The sequence below is a fragment of the Eschrichtius robustus genome, chromosome 5 (assembly GCF_028021215.1).
Source record: "Eschrichtius robustus isolate mEscRob2 chromosome 5, mEscRob2.pri, whole genome shotgun sequence".
Classification (NCBI taxonomy): domain Eukaryota; kingdom Metazoa; phylum Chordata; class Mammalia; order Artiodactyla; family Eschrichtiidae; genus Eschrichtius; species Eschrichtius robustus.
The window spans coordinates 28,991,008-29,008,234 of record NC_090828.1 but is presented as its reverse complement, the minus strand read 5'-3'; the positions used below and the strand labels follow the sequence as shown (position 1 = coordinate 29,008,234).

The window sequence follows — 17,227 nt, the reverse complement described above, 5'->3', positions numbered from 1 at the left end:
GCCCGAACCCCACACCATCGCCGCCGCTCGCAGCGAACAAAGAATAATGGCGGCGGACTGGAGCCAGCGGCGGCCGGGGCGGCAGCGACTCTGCCTGCAGCCAGCGGCGGCGCTCATGGCGGGGGGCGGCGGGCGGGGTGGGAGCCGGCGGCCGGGGGTGTGTGCGGGCGGCCGGCCGCGGCGAGCTGGCGCCCGCGTTCCCGCCGCTGCCGCCGCCGCCGCCGGGCCGGGCCGGGCCGGGCGCGGAGCCGGGAGCCTAGAGCCCGAAGCCGCCCCGGGAGAGGCCGCCCGCCGGCCTGGCCCGGCCGGGCGCTTCCCCCCACGCCGCCCGCCCGGCCCCCGCCGCCCGCCTCGCCCCCGACCCGGCCCGCCGTCCGCCCGGGCAGCGCTGCCGGGGTGCCCGCGGGGGGTGGAGGAGGAAGAAGGCGACAGTTGAGGGCAGAGGAGGTGAAGGTGCCTGCCTTCCCGGTAGCCTCCGTGTCTGCATGCCCGCTTCGCGAGGGGAAGCGCTGCTCCGGCTGACCTACTCTCCTCTCCACTCTCTCTTTGTGCAATAAAGTTCGAAACCCAGTGTTTCCTCTCGTACTGTATTTTATTCACGCCCTTTCCCTCTGCTCCCACCCCATTGGAAAGATGTTTTCTGTGTTTTTCTGCTTACATGAAGGAATGAGAACTCGCGCTTTTTAAAATAATTTTTGACTTTTTCCCTCACTCTCTTTTTTTAATCAGTAGTCATGGAAATGCATTCTTTTGGGGAGGAAGGGGGTGCTAAGAAAAACATTGTTAGTAACTTTTAAAAAACTGTTGGGATCTTGTAAAAGGGAAGCTGATGTTTGAAAACAGTTTCGGTTTTAACCCTTTTCAATAAGGGAATAATCACTTGAGAGATTCTGAAACACTTTGTTGAAACGCATATTAGCCGATGTACTTTTGTTTTACATCACCTTTTTGGGGGGGGGGTGGAGCCGTGGTGTTGGGTCTTCTGGATCTCCCCTCGCACCCCCTACCATGTTTCGCACATCTTTCTTTCTAAACGTAAACAAGAGATTGGTTAATACTAATTCTAAAAACAGGCATTTAAAAGTATCCATTATTAGTCTAGCATGCGGTAGGTAACCCGAGCCCCAGACCGACAATAATTTAAGCCGCAAGGTTTATTTTTTCTTTCCCTGTTGGGGAAAAGGGACAGCAGAAAAGTCATTGACACATCAAAGATTAAAAGACAGTTTTTAAAGGACCGGGGATATGACCTATTTGTTTGTCTTGCCTTCTTCAGAAGTTAGAATTTCATGCTAGCCTCAGCTTACTACAGTTTTGCCTTCTAAAGGTTTAGTTAGTATAAAAGATACTTTTGGTTGCCAGCTACTGAAATCTTTTACACTCATTTCCTGATTTAAAAATAAAGCCAAAATGGTTATTTTAAGTGATGCAAAAGATGAACAGGTTATTTGTTTTTAAAATACTTACCTGTCTCAGGGTGTGATAGAAACAAGGTTTCTTGTTAGGAATAAATACTGTTAGTAGAAGCACTGTCTTCTGATTTTCTGTTTTCAAGTCACTTTTCCAAAACCTACTTTGCTGTATTGCAAGTCTTTAAAAAACCACCTTAGCAATTTGTCATTGCCAAGAAATCTAATTAAGAAGATGTAATAAAGAGTTTTTCCGTAAGAATTGGGAAGATGGTTTTATTTCCAAACACTGAGGAAATTATGGTCTTGATGATGCTATAGATTACTGGTTTTCCTTAAGGATTTTCTGCAAACCAGCATAAATTGAGTAGAATTTTTTTGCTTTACAGACTATATGACAATGACTCTTCCTTTGTTGAATTAGGGAAAAAAAAAAGTTTTCTGACAGGTTTTTTCTTCAGTCTTATCCAAAAGATTTCTTTTTAATTTTTATTTATAAATTCATAATCTAATTCTTTTAGTAATCTCAGGTGAAACTTTTTAAACTTATATTCATTAATATTTGAATATTCATTTAGAGCTTGTTACTAAATTATACTTCTGCTCCCTCCCAGGGATCAGCAAAAATTACAGCTAAATCTGTTTGAACCTTTTTTTTAACGGACATGTATTCAGAAAGCCAATGAGTCTTTCACACAAATTGACTGAAAAATATTAAAAGGACACTTCTTATGGAATTTAAAACTTCAGTGTTACTCCTTTTGAATGATTTTTTTTTCCACATAAGAGCCTAAGGAAACTTAGAAACCTGATTCATAAAATGGCACCTTCTTTTTTCTGCTTTCTGAAATTCATTTTCATGATTAGATCTGATTAATAGACTTTTTGTTTCTTTAATAGACTTTTTGTTTCTTCATAGAGAAGTAGTTTTATTTTGTTTTTCATTCTAAGACATTGAGTTTTGTTTTGGGGGGTATAATATGGTTACAGTAAAACCAAGTATATATCTCCAACTTCACCTCATTTTAAAAATCTTTTTCCTTTTTTTACACAGTAGAAAAAAAATATTTACTTGTAACCTAATGCTTAACAATGTATCACTGAAATTTATAATTTCATTTCAGTATCTTATCAGGAATGGTTATGTAGACTTGTTTATAGCCAGCCTGTGACATAATCTTGTAAGCATATCTTTCTTCATGTTACAGTGTCACCTCCAGTGATAGCTTCTTTATTGAATAGTTAGAGCTCAAATCTGAATTTAAGGATATAGGGAATGGAAAAAATGAAAAGATTGTTTTTTTTCTTACTCATGTATGAACTCATCTCTACATTATCACTTGAGAAACAATTTGTGGTACTTCAAATATTTAGCATTTACTGTGACAGAGAATGTAGTTAATAGAAAGAGCATGGGGTTTGGGAATCACATGCCAGTTTGAATTGTCCTGTTGCCACTACTGTCATGTGCCTACCCTCAAGGAATTTTGTGACCTACAAGAAGTTTCTTGATCTTTCTCAGCCTTAGTTTCCTTATCTGATAAAATTAGAATAATACCAGCTACTTTATAGCATTGTGAGATAATTATAAAGTACTTCCTTAAGGATTCAATTAATGACAGCTATTTATTTTTAAGGTTTATTTTAACTTCCTAGCTTGGAACCTTGGGCAGGTTTCTTCTTTATACCTCAATTTCCTTGGTCATAAGTGTACAATATCTAGCTCATACAAATGTGGGAATTAAATAAGTTAATGCATATTAAACATGAGGCATGTCACAAGTGCTGAACAAGTGTTTCCTATTATGTTTAAAATTACTCATCATTGTTATTGTTACTGTGTTTTAATACACTGGGCCAGAAGCTGCAGCGAATCCAAAGATGAATTACGTTGTCATATCTCTACCCTCAAGGAACTTTTGGGGACATGATGACTAATAATGCAGAGTATATGTCATCAGAAAGCAGTCAAAGGAAAAAGAGATCACACTTGATGAAGATGGAAGAAAGGAGGATTATATTTTGTATTTCCAATTTTATTTTTTTAATAAGTAATTCATTCAGATAGTCCGTAATTCAAAACACATAGGATGTAATACAGCAGGGAGTCATGTGTTTTGCCCCCACCCTCCAGTCACCCACGTGTCACCAATTTCTTGTTTGTCCTTTCAGAGGTGTTCTGTCCATACACAAGCAAATATGTATGTACTCTCCTCCCCGCACATCCCTTTTATACAAATGGTAGTATACTATGTACACTCCTATATCTTGCTATTTTCACTTAACATGGTTTAGCGGTTGGTTTGTGTCAGGACATAAAGAGCTTCATTCTTTTAATTATGAGGCACCTCATCATCTGGATATACCTGTGTTTGTTAACCGGTTGGTGAGCTGATTTTATTTTTAGCTCTTTTGTGACCTTTTAAAGTAAGGAATGCTGTCATTATGCCTTTATTTCTTTAAATGAAAGATTTCGTTTGAATGAGAGATGCCAGTTTGTGATAGGAAATTATTTGAACTGCCTCAATTACCTTTTTAGTTTCAGGGGTTTTTTTTAAGTTTTATTAAAATGATCGAGATGTACATGAAGAGGAAAGCAAGCTGTAGAAGATTTAAGTCTCAAAGTGAATTTAATCTGAATTTAACTCTTTTGTTGTGGTTCTTATAGCCCTGAACAAACTACTTCCTTCTGTTGTTTCAACCAAAAAAAGTCTATAGTTTTCTCTCTGAATGAGAAAGAACATCTCATGTAGTCCAGACCTTTTTTTAAACAGACTATTCTCATGGAATATTATTACTCAGTAATCCTGATTAGTGTACTAGCTTTCTCCCTGAGTTAATTTTTTATATACTCATTAACTTATTTTTTGATGATTTTCTAATATTTCTTATTGTCATTAATCAGTGAGTTTTATATTTGATATCTAAATGAATGGTGAGTTTCTTCTATATGATTGTCTACTGAGACTTTACTGCTGAGATGAATTTTTTTTTCTTTTTTTTACTGTGAAAGTCCTTGGTCAACCAGTTGACCCAAGTAATACTCATTTCAACTAGAACACAAAACAAGTTTCAGTACCTGTCTTTCTTTTTTGGACCTTCTAAGCAGCATTTAACTATAGTTCATTTTAAATATACATGCTGTTAGTGTATTTATCTTTAAAATACACATGCTGTAAGTTTTTTAAGTTGATTAAACTTAGAAAATGATAACTAATACTCCAGCAGCAGGGACAGAAAAAAGTTCCATATCTTTCAAAAAAAATCATTAAATGAACCTTTTACGGTATATCTCATTCTTTGTATGCTTAGGTTGACAGTTACATATGTTAAAGCTTTTAATGAAAGAATATTGTCTTAACTATTATTTTGAGGATTTACTAGTATTTTTATATAAAATACTAATACATGCTATTTTTACCCACTCAGTGACTAAAATGTTTACAAAGCACTTATCTTTCTAGATTTGGTGGGGGGGGGAGTGGATAATTGAAATCTGTAAAGGCAGAAAAGTTTTTTTCTGGAACATATCTGGAGGCTAGCAGGGAATGAAATGATTTCTCACAGTGTCATTGTATCAGTGAATTGCCTTTTGGGGTAGAGGTAAAGATCATGAACTAGAACAATGGCTACTTGCTTTCCTCTGCCAATTTAATGCATATGCTAACTCAGTCATTATATGTGGTTAGTCTGGTTAAACTTTTTGGAGTTGTAAGAAGAAAGTATGGTTTTAAATTTATTCTGTATTATCAAATCTGTAAATGTAGGTTTTTGAGACATATTTGAAACACAGATAAGAATAGCCATTTGTTTCTCTTCTCGCCCAGCATACCCCTCTTTCCTTAGTATATACAAAGTCTTGTCTTGCGTCCTGTTTGTTTTGTTTTATTTTGTTTTGCATTCTTCTCTTAGCTCTGCCATTCCTGGCCCTGTAAAGATATGTTTTGTTATTTTACCTAGTTTTGTTCACCTGTCTCCTAGGTTACCAATAAGAAGGGGGGGAGGGGAAGATTTATCATTCATACTTTGGTGACAGTATTTTACATATCCAGTGATGAAAAATTACCTTTATGTATTTAATCAATTCTTGAGGCTAGTTACATGAATCTCAACTTAACAGTAGTACCCCTTGTTAAACTTTTAAATGCCTGAGTTGCTTTTTCTCAGGGTTGAGGTAAGGTAATAAAAGTTTACCATAAACGAGATGGGCTGTCTGAACAAATTGTTCCTGGCTGGATTAATCTAGACTCTCTGAATAGTCTATCGACAGTCAAGGTTTGGAGAGTAAGAGGTCTGAGGGATCGATGGTAAGTTTTTTCCTGAAAGAGAGAAGTAAAGACTGACATTTGGTTGGAGAAGAGAGAATTAAGTGAGAAGTTAAAATAACTAAGTAATGACCTTGGTGTCAGAGTAGAGGGTGGATCTGAGAGTTTATTTATACCAATGGTAATATAAAATGTCTTTCCCAAAGATTAGTGAATCTTCTTGGAAACTAAGTTTTCTTTCTTCAATTTTAACTCTTTTCCTAATGAGCTGGTTATCTGCATGTGAGTTTCTGGTTATAATTATATGACAGCATAGATGGAACTAAAAGTGTTTGTTATCTAAACAAAGCTGAATAACAATTTTGAGGGTTGTTATCCCTATTTGTGTAAGCGATTAGCAGTAGGAGACTCAAATATCTTCTTTTTCATCACTGAAGTGAAAATTATTGCTTGTTCTGAACTCTGTACTCTTAAAGGGGTATCATTTCCTTAAAAGTGTCAGTAGCAGCTTTATTGTTTGCTGTTACGGTTTTACTTCCTGCCATTTATCAGTCTGGTCATTATTCAGTGAATGTTTATTGACCATCAGCTTTTTTATAGTTGGTGGAATAATCACAAGAAAATTTATTCATTTAGGTATTTTTATAGATATTAAATGAAGTATTGTTCTAGTTGCTATAAACAGTAAAGCCTGAGTATGTGGCTTTACTGCCCTCACGGAACTCACAGTATAGTGGAGGTGACAAAAGTATAAGAAAGAATGATTTATATGTGGCAGAGTATCAGTTTTCACTATCTTGCAGGACTATTGAGTTTAGAAGAGAAGGCGTTCACTGAGGAAATGTTTTGTGAGAAAGATAGTATTCAAATTGCATATGGAAGAACTTGGCAGGTAGAAGTAAAGGGGAGTATATTGTAAGCAGTGGCATGGACAACAAAAATGAAGACGTGGAAGTAGAGTGAATTTGATATGTTCACAAGTTGGTGAGGTGAAGAAAGTGTCACATTCACTATAAATCCACACTACGAGGAACCCTGCGTGAGGCAGGAAGCTTTATTAAGTTATTCACGTAAGAGGAGGAACGACATGATATTTTGGGCTAAAATGTAGATATCCTGACTCTTAATCCTTTCTCCTTCATGATAGATTATATTGCAGTTTAAAAATTGGACATCATTGATTCATTTTTAGCAGCATTGTTGAACTACAATTGACGTACCATACAATCTACCCATTTCCAGTGTACAGTTCTGTAGTTATTTAGCATGTTCACAAGGTTGTGCATCTGTCACCACAGTCAGTTTTAGGACATTTTTGTTACACCAAAAAGAAACTCCACATCCCTTAACCATCACGCCTCAATCTCTCCATACCCCAGCCCTAGGCAACTACTAATGCACTTTCTGTCTCTAGATTTGCCTATTCTGAACATTGCGTATCAATGGACTCTCTTGTGATGAACTTCTTTTACTTAGCATAATAATACTTTCAGGGTTCATCCATGTTGAATCTATCAAGACTTCATTCCTTTTTATTGCTAAATAATACTCCGTTTTATGGATATGCAGTATTTTATTCATGAATTCATGGATATTTGGACTTTTGGGCTATTGTGAATAATGCTGCCATGAGCATTCATTTATTGCACATGTTTTCATTTCTCTTAGGTTTATACCTAGGAGTGTAATTGCTGGATTATATAGTAACTATGTTTAACTATTTGAGGAACTGCCAGACTGTGCCAGACCTATGGTTGTATCTTTTTACATTCTCACCAGCAATATATAAGGGTTCTGATTTCTCTGTATCCTCACCAACACTTGTTTTTATTTTTTATTGTAGCCATTTAGTGGGTGTGAAGTAGTATCTCATTGGGGTTTAGATTTGCATTTGCCTAATGACTAATGCTGTCTGGCATCTTTTTGTGTACTTATTGGCCATTTATATATCTTGGAAGAAGTGTCTGTTCAGATCCTTTGCTCATTTTTAAATGGGGTTATTTGTCTTATTATTGAGTTGTAATAGTTCTTAATTATTCTAGATACAAGCTTCTTACCAGATATATATGATTTATAAAATTTTCTTTCATTCTGTGGATTGTCTTCACTTTCTTGGCACGAAAGTTTTTAATTTTGACAATTTCCAGTTCTGTTTTTTTCTTTCATTGCTTGTGCTTTTTGGTGTCATATCTTGGACATCATAAATTCTTATTTAATTATTACAGACATTTTCTAAATATCTCTGAAAGCCCAGGCAAACAGGACACCACTATTTAATGAAAAATAACTAAATCTACTAATGCATATTTGGAGTTACACCCCACCTGCTCTGGTCTTCTCTTTTATCCTGTGTCCGGATCCCTTAGTTGAGTGACTGACCAAAAGAAGCAAAGATAAAAATCAAGAAATAACAACTTTGAGTGAAACATTTTGATACAGTATACTATATTTTGCAAATTATTTGGTATGAGAGAATTTATTATGTTTGTGTGGGTGTAGTATATTACTCATAAATTCTGTTTTGGGGGAATTCACACTTAGCAAACTTTTACCATGCAGGCAGTAGTAACTCCTTCATTTTTTGCAGATGACTAAACTGCGCTCTGGAGAATTTAAATTTACGTACTGGTAGAGCCTTTTCCCTGGGCAAGAAATAACAATAAAGCATAGTCTTCATCACTCTGAATATTAACAGCATTATCCTTTTGTGGAGAAAGTTTCCAAGGTTCTAGCTTTATTGATGATTACTAGAAATTTTTGTTCCTCAACAATAGTTAAGTTTTGGTTTATAAAAGTTCACTTGAAGGAAGTATTGTAGCCAAGGTCTTGAAAAAATATATTGATTTCATTATCTTATTAATTAGGTCTGCATCAACAGAAAGATTACCATAAATAGCCAGCTCTTGCTTTCCTTTTTTCCATAATTCATTGTTTTCCTATCATTTCAAAATAGAAGTTTATGGTTTGAAGTCATTTTAACTAAATACTTGTTTGGAGGGAATTTATAGGTAAACTGATGGTAGCGATTAGTTTATATTTGCCTAGCTCTTTTATATGTATATAATACATATTTCATCTCTTACTATTAGCTTGTGAGCTCTTTGAGAGAAAGGTTCTTGTCTGCTTTAAACTATAGTCCTCATAATTTTTGGCAGAACACTTATTATGTAATGTGCACAGAAAACTTATTTATAATGAATGAGTCCCTCTTGGAGGGTCACAGATTTAAAAGGCAAGATTAAAACCAATCCCCCTTTAGATTTGCACAGGTTAAAGGAAGCAGACATAAATGCTTATTAGACAACTAAAACACTGAAATTACAGATTTATTTTTTAAAAGCCAAGGAAATTAGGTTCGTTTTTCATAGCTTAAAAAGAAAGTTTTCTCCTTTGAGTTTTAGTTAATTCTGATGCTTTACTAATACTTCCCACCTCTGAAACGTGAAAAATAGCATGAGATTGTATTAATCAAAGTGATTACCAGAAATCACTGCCTGATTGGTAAAAAAGTACATTTACCTGAAATGCTGGACTTGATTCAGCATTGATTCTTTCAGGATTAGAGATAGAGATACCTAAACCTGAAGTGAGTCTTTATCAAAACTGTACGTAAAGTCTTTGCTCTTGTCTGCATGTCATTTTTCAACTTTGTATATTAACCATGGCTAATTTTTAAGATATAGTTCAATATACCCTTGGTGCTTTGAGTGCTTGGGATTTTTCTGGTAAGTGAGACATAATTAAAATGATTAACATGTTGCTTAATAGTTCATGCAGTTCTGCTGTCAAATATTTCTTCACTTTTTATAATATTTGAGGCTAGGTGGTATAGCCCTAAACAGTCTTGTGAAGTTCTTACAAATCTCTTACCATCTTTAGTTCTCCATCTGTGAAGTCACAGCTAAAACCAGAATTCCTGTTTTATGACTCCCACCATGTAACATGTGCTGTCTCACTTCAGGAAAATTGATTTTCACTCTTTGATGTCTAATTTGTAAATAATTCACCAAGAATAGCATTTTAAAATTTAGTTCAAAACAGAACTGTTAAAATAATAAACGTTAACTTTATAAACTTATTTTTTGAAAACACTTGGACATTCATTTTCCATTTCAATGTAAGTGATTTTCACATAGTCCCTGGGATTTTATTGAGTAAATGGAATAGTAGGCTATAAATTTTTAACTTTAAGGCATAACTTTTGTAGGTCCTTACAGTATTAGCCTTGAGCTAGTTTATGAAGCAGAACTTAAAATTTGAAGACAGTTTCACTCTTTAGTCAATACGGAAATTGCTTTTCTAAAAGTAACTGTATGTAGGAGGTGCATAATGCTTTTTTCCTTAAAAAAAAAAAATTAGCTTCAAAAATCCATTTAGTAGAACTTCATATATAGAAATTTATATAGGGTCACTTCTTTGAAAGGCTCAAGGTGTGAAAATGGTATCAGATGTGTGTTTGCAAAGAAAGGAGAATAGGAAGAGTTGGGATAAAATGTTATTATCTAAAATAATGCATGGTCATAGTTGCTGCTTTGCTAAGCAACACTGTTTGTCTCTTGGTGACCAGATACGTGAAGGCTTGTTTCAGAGCCATGAGTAGTCTTACCTGAAGGAAAACAAGGCAAATACATTTTGCCAGTACTTAAAACAATAATAGTAACTTTGATTTGAGAAATCACTAAAGCTTTCTTACTGAAAGATACTATAGAATTAGTCGCACTAGAATATGAGGATGGCTATATCATAAATCATGCAATACATTTCTATAAATCAGATAATACTTTCCTAATTCACTTCTGTTAAGTACTTCCTTTGAGGACAGTATCTTTCTTATAGAGCATGCTACACATTTTAAAATAACTTTACTTATTAAAAATAACATTTAAATGCTCTGGTAATCACAAAACTGCAATAAATCATAACATACAAATCTTGAACTTAATTAAAGCAGTTTCTCCGAGTTCAGTCCAATAAACAAATCAGGGAAATAGTTTTATTAAATAACATTGAAAAGATTCCCCATTGTTGTATGCCTTCTTTTTAGGTAGTGGTAGTTGAGTACTGGCATGTACTATTAATACAAAGAATTTATTAAAACATACAAATTTTCAAGCTTTTATTTTTGTCTCATAAATGATTAAATCTCACCAAATTCAGATCACACAGAATTAATTTCATATACAACTTACCTTGCCTTCCTCTAATATCTAGACTATAGGCTAAAGTATGGATTTATATTCCAGTTAAGGGAGAAAGACCTTAGTAGGAGCATAGAGAAAACTGTTTCTGAAAATTATGTTAGAATTTACTTAGCTTGATAAAGATACCAGTTTATTTTAGTTTATCACATTGGCTATTCTCTTTCCCTAAAAATGTATGTACATAACCTTATTTTGTTAGGGTGCAATCAGTCTAATCTAATAAGATTCTTACAGTTGAAGATATGTGTGTTGAGAGGGGAGTGTGAATGTGTACATATATACATACCTACACACATGTATATGTACACATGCAGCATTTGAATATGCTATTTTCCTAGCTGGTTTCAGTGAAAGTATGGTGTATTTAATAGCAAAAGACTATTAGCATCAGAAACCTGGACCATTAAATTTCCAGTATTGATTGCATACATCTCAGTTCTGCTAGATAGGACATACGAGATAAAGATAAATGAAGTATTACAAGGTTAACAACCAAAAAATATACAGGGGGAAAAAAAGCAGAGGAAAAGAGGCAGTGCAACATAGTCATTGATTCCTGGAAAGCTAGAGTCCTTTATGTAGCAGCTGAACATTTTGCCACTCTCTTTAGTAAATTAATCATAACACTTTTAGAATATTAAGACATGTTGAAGGTGCAAGAATGTGCTAGCAAGGCTTTCAAGCAGTTGTAAAATACTAAAAACTAAATAACAGGTACAAAATAACTGTAGAAAGTATTGTACATCACCCCTAGATGTTTTTAGGTATACTTATGCAAAATGTTTTTAGTAATATATCTGCCTATGACAACAAACTAGTCATTTAGTTTTAAAATCATGTGCCCAAATGTGACTTTTGCTGTGATTACCCTGGAGACGTTAGACTTCTGCTTATGTGATTTCCTTAAATCCCTGGACTTCCAGATTGACGAAAGAGTTCAGGAGGAGTCGCCCACTTGCTAGGTGCAGGGGAAGTTTTTCTTCTCATTTATAATTAAGGTCATTTGCATTTTAAAAACCACAGCATATGTTCTTATGTTCTATTAATTATGAATGTATTGTTTCTTCTTCAGAGTCAAAATTCACAGTTCATTTCTCTGAATACTTACCTCTCATCCTAAACTGGATTAAATTTGTCATAGATTTAAGGGATTAAAAAGTAAACTAAGTTGTAAGGGAGATGGATTTATTTTTCATAAACGTGAACTAGAACGTTTAGGATCATAAGGACCTGGGCACTTCTTAAAGGTCAAAATATTTTAGGACAAAGAACAAAGTGAAGATTTAGAGCATTCTTTCCTTTTGCTTAATGGTTGTTAGCAAAAGTGATGATATGGGCTTGCTTTCTTTTTTGATGACCTTTAGTTGACTTGACTTGGTAGAGGCAGAAAATACAGAATTAGTGCTGCCAGCAATTTATCCCTGATTTGGTATAGTTCTGTACAGGTGCTGGATAAGTGAATTTAAATGCTACCTTATCAATGAGGGCTTTACTGGTCCGCTTTTATAGTACTGAAAATCCCTCCAATATCCTTCCCAGCTTTATTTTTTACCCAACACTTCTTATCTTCTGATTTGTTACACATTTTACTTGTTTACTTTCTCTCTGCTATTTCCACATATTAGAATATAAATTCCACAAAGTTCTTTAAAAATTTATTTCTTCATCCCCAGTAACTTGAACAGTTCCTGACATATAAATGCTCAGATATGATACTGTAATACAAGTATAATGTATATAATATAAATTGTTAAAATTGAAGATAGTGTTGGTTTTGGAAAAGTGAATTATTCACTTGTGAATTACCTCAGGATATATTGCTATACAAAGTAGAAGTAAAATACATTGCAACATAAAAATTCTAAACTCAATGACTTAAAGAGACATCATTCTCATATTCTCATTTTGCCCCAGTAGTTGCTGATTGGCTTGGAATGACCATTCTTTCTTTATCTTTTATCCTTGCTTCTATGCAAGGTCAGACACCAGCCACTGACTCACCCATTTCTCTAAAGGCCTACTATAATTTAAGCCTTTGCTTATACCATTTTTCTTATCAGAAAATAAATCCCCAAATTTATCAATACTGTATTTGTCTCTAGTGTTTCTTTGGCATTCCAGCACTCTTGACTATTGCAGCATACTCTCCTTTTAAATATTATGGAAGCAGTCATTTGACACTTTATTGGGATGTTTATCTAAACTATATTTTAAACTTTTAAATATTTACTGTCTTTACTGTATAAAGGTACAAAAGTGATACAGTCTTAGATAAATTTCTTGAAGCTTTCTAGGATGGAAAGAAAAAGCTGCTTTATCCTCTTTGAAAATTAAGAAAAGGGACTATTAAGCTGTTTGATAAATTTTATATATTATATGTGAATGGTAATATTTTTATATTTGCCCAAGATTGAGAGGCTAGGTGACCTATTCTTAGTCTGTTTTCTTTACTATGAACCATGTGCTAAAAGGAAATAATACATATATTATTTTATTAAGTGGTCTGCATAATTATGTGTGTGCATACATCTTGTGCTGTCAGTTCCTAAGATCAGAGCACTTAAAATTGAGAGAGATCTTTTAATTCATCTCTCTTGTTTTCAGATGAGGAAGCTGGAACACAAAAAGCTTAATTTGTCCAACGACCACTTGGTGACAGATCCAGCTTTCCACCAAATGTTAGGCTCTTTCCCAACTACTTAGAACAGCATTCTTTGTTTCGCTCAAGATCGGGTGCATAATACTGCAGGATCACTCCCTTTTTATTTTTCATGTTAAGAGTTAGAACTCTGAAGACCATTGTAGCAAAATGGCATGTATCTTTTTTTTTTTTTTTTTTTTTTTGGCTGTGTTGGGTCTTTGTTGTTGCGCGGGCTTTCTCTAGTTTCAGCGAGCAGGGGCTCCTCTTCGTTGTGGTGCACGGGCTTCTCTTTGCAGTGGCTTCTCTTTGTTGCAGAGCACGGGTTCTAGGTGCACGGGCTTCAGTAGTTGTGACACATGGGCTCAGTAGTTGTGGCTCGCGGGCTCTAGAGCGCAGGCTCAGTAGTTGTGGCGCATGGGCTTAGCTGCTCCACAGCATGTGGGATCTTCCCGGACCAGGGCTCAAACCCATGTCACCTGCATTGGCAGGCGGATTCTTAACCACTGCACCACCAGGGAGGTCCCAAAATGGCATGTATCTTTGTGAATTTATTTTTTAAAATTTGATTTTTTTCGGAGTGACACTGTTTTGAAATTTGCTTTAAGTTCATAGTTTTCAAAGAATTATGTAAATTTTTAGGGATAAATTCATGAAAATACCTAAATCTTAAATATCAATCACAAATAAATTTTGGAATTCAGAATTATTGGAAGAACTCTTAAGAATTCTTGACAAAACTGTCAAGACTAGATTTTTCATGATTTCTAAGATTCATTGTTTCTAATGTTCCAGGTCCAGTATTTGTACAGCATTCCCTCTGAGTTCATATGTACCTGATCTTTTTTAAATTTTACAGCAGTATTCAGTCTTTCTTTGTTTTTGCACTCTCAGAAAGCATTTGTGTAATGAATTAGGAATCTCCTTTCTTGAGTAATTTTGGAAACCTACATATTGGGTCTAGTAGCTGATCCTGTGTTTGAAATACTGCTCTGCTGGCTAAGACTGCTCCTGGGTTAATAGAAAAATTGAAGACTGTACACATCATACCATAGCATCTCTTCTCTCTCCACCTGAAGCTACAAACAAAAAAAGAGTAAAAGCTTTCAAAGTCATAATTAATGCGCTCGCATTAAATGCTAGTTTAGTTGGAGACTGCTATTTCAGTACCCTCAAGGTGAAAACCAAAAGAATAGTTTCTGTTTTAGTTGAGTCGTTTGAATTTCTTATCTAAAACAAATTGTTTTTCTATAAGTAATTCTCACCTGTACTTTGAGAAAGGCCTGAATTTTCTGATGAAAGACAGTAATTGTACTGTTGCCCAAGCGGTTGATACCTACTCAAACTAATTAAGAAGGCCGTCCCCCACCTTGAAAAAGTATTTGGTAGTCTGTCTGAATGAAATGATAATAAAACACTGGCAGTTTATTTACATGGGGGATGCTAACCATTGGAAATACCACACTTTGTTTTTAGAAGAAAGTAAAAAATAAGTAAAAAGAATATTATCTAGTTGGGGAGGGAAAAAGGATGCAAATCACATTCCTATTTTGAATGTGTCCTTGTAGCTGTAATTACTTATGTTAGCTAATGGTTTTATTCTTTTATTATTATAGAGTCATAAATATTTTATTTTTTGAAAGAAAAAGTTGTAATGATACCCTATACCTTAAATGTCAAAAAAAAAAAAATTAAGTAGCCCTGACATACTGAAAAGTAAACAAAAACAAAAGAAATATGATCTGTGCTTTGGATTACTTTTAATCAAATGGTGGAGTGAAACTATATGGATGACAGCGTAGGTTAAAAAAAATGTGGCTTGGACTAAAGTCTTTCAAAAATGGTTGCATATTCTCTCTACAAAGGAAGTATTATGATGATAAATTTGTATTTATCTTCTCGTTCTCATTAAATTGATGACTTAGAGGAGAAGATAAGAGAAAAGTTTGTGGGCTTCTGCTCTTATTTAGCTTGACTCAGTACTGTCCTCAAATGGATTCACTTACTTATTTTATTGTTACTAAGATTAGATTTTTTGCTTTCATGTGCCATTTTCTTCCAGAGCAAAAGTATGGACAGTATTTAGTATACATAAACTATTTTGCTGTTGATGTTGCTTTCTGTTATTTTTGATGTCTTTCTTAAATTTTTTAGTTTAAAAGAGCACAGGTTTTAAGTGTACAATTCAATGAATTATCACAGAGGGTAACAAAGTTATTTGGTAAGTTTTTTTAAATAGTCATTTTTACTCTTTGGAAATGTAGGGTAAACAGTTTAGGTAAATCTTAAACAAAAATACAAATTTCATATAAAAAGTATCAGATTAAAAAAATTTTATCAGCAGATATCTCAAAATCATGACTGAAGTAAAGCTTTTGGTTCAGAGTTTCAAAATGTTATCTGTCATTTCTGGTATTAAAATTTCTTTAATCCTGCAAGTAATCCTGAATCCATGCTTATGGAAAGAAAGAAAAAAATAAAAGTAAAATACTAAAATATGTAAAAAGTTAAAGGTGAAAATTATCCTATACAGTTCTATCAAATCTTTCTCTCTTCAGAGCCACCACTTATTACGATTCAGTTATAACTTCCCATACCTCTTTTCATGCATACACCTTTACAACAATTTGTTTTACTTGTTTTTAACATAAATGGGGTTCTACTTTATAATATGTTCATAACTTGCCATTTAACTCAGTCTGTCTTGGAAAGCTTTATGTGTCATTACATTATAGATTTCATTATTTTTTATTGCTTTAATTTTTTAATGGTCCTCCTAATGATGGATACTTGTTTCCAGTTTTCTATTATAAAAAAAAATTCCATCCTTGAAACATATATCTTTGTGAACTAGCCAATAATAAGAGTTTCTTACTGAATTAGTAGTTTCTCTGTATTCTAGATGTTATTCTGTTGATTTTATGTAGCAGATATTTTCTCCTTGTATACTTGCCTTGGTGGCTTTTGTCATATTAACGTTTTAAATAATTATGTAGTCAAGTCTGTTGATCTTTTCCTTTGTCATCTGTTTTGTGGCTTCTGTATTTCTACATTATTTATATTCATTTCTACAGAGATATTTTCATTTTTAACTGTCACTTGTAAAAACACTTTCTTTTTATAGACTCCTGTGAATGATGGCGAAATGTTAGCATGTGATACATTCTGATGGCATGTAATAATCACATAAGGATCAGTGACTATTTTGATGTCGGAGTTATGAAATAAATGTAATAAATTCTGGAAAAGCATTGGAGTTCTTGTGTTGTTTATGGAATCACCATAGGTAGTCCTCACTATTAAATTTATTTTTGACAGGTAATATGCTAGGCACTGAATGATAACAGTAGTACACAAGTAAGATGTAATCCCTTTTATTGTGACTCCTTTAGACACAGTTGCTTTCCCAGTTATATTTGCTATATATAATCAATTTCCCTAACCTCAAGGTAGCAGCTAGTGCTGCTAGGAATTGCTCTTCACTTTTGCTGTCATCCAGTGCCAGATCTAAGAAATATAGTAAACTCTTAGCAAAGCAGGTTCCAAAAAGTAAGAAAGATCAGCCTTGATTAACTTATCCAGAATTTTGCAGTTAAAATTTTAAAAGGTGTTTTATTGTGTGTGTGTGTGTGCACACATATGTGTATGTTGCACACTATATATAGGGTAAGGAGTCAGAACACAAAATAGCCTTTTCAGTGTTTGAGGTCTCGG

General features: G+C 34.6%; 1 protein-coding gene across 4 annotated transcripts in view; it reads left to right on the top strand.

Annotated features, from left to right (window-relative positions):
- Positions 1-17,227, top strand: part of CREB1 (cAMP responsive element binding protein 1) — a 56,055-nt gene that overhangs the window by 313 nt on the left and 38,515 nt on the right. The gene's annotated exons all lie outside the window — the stretch shown is intronic.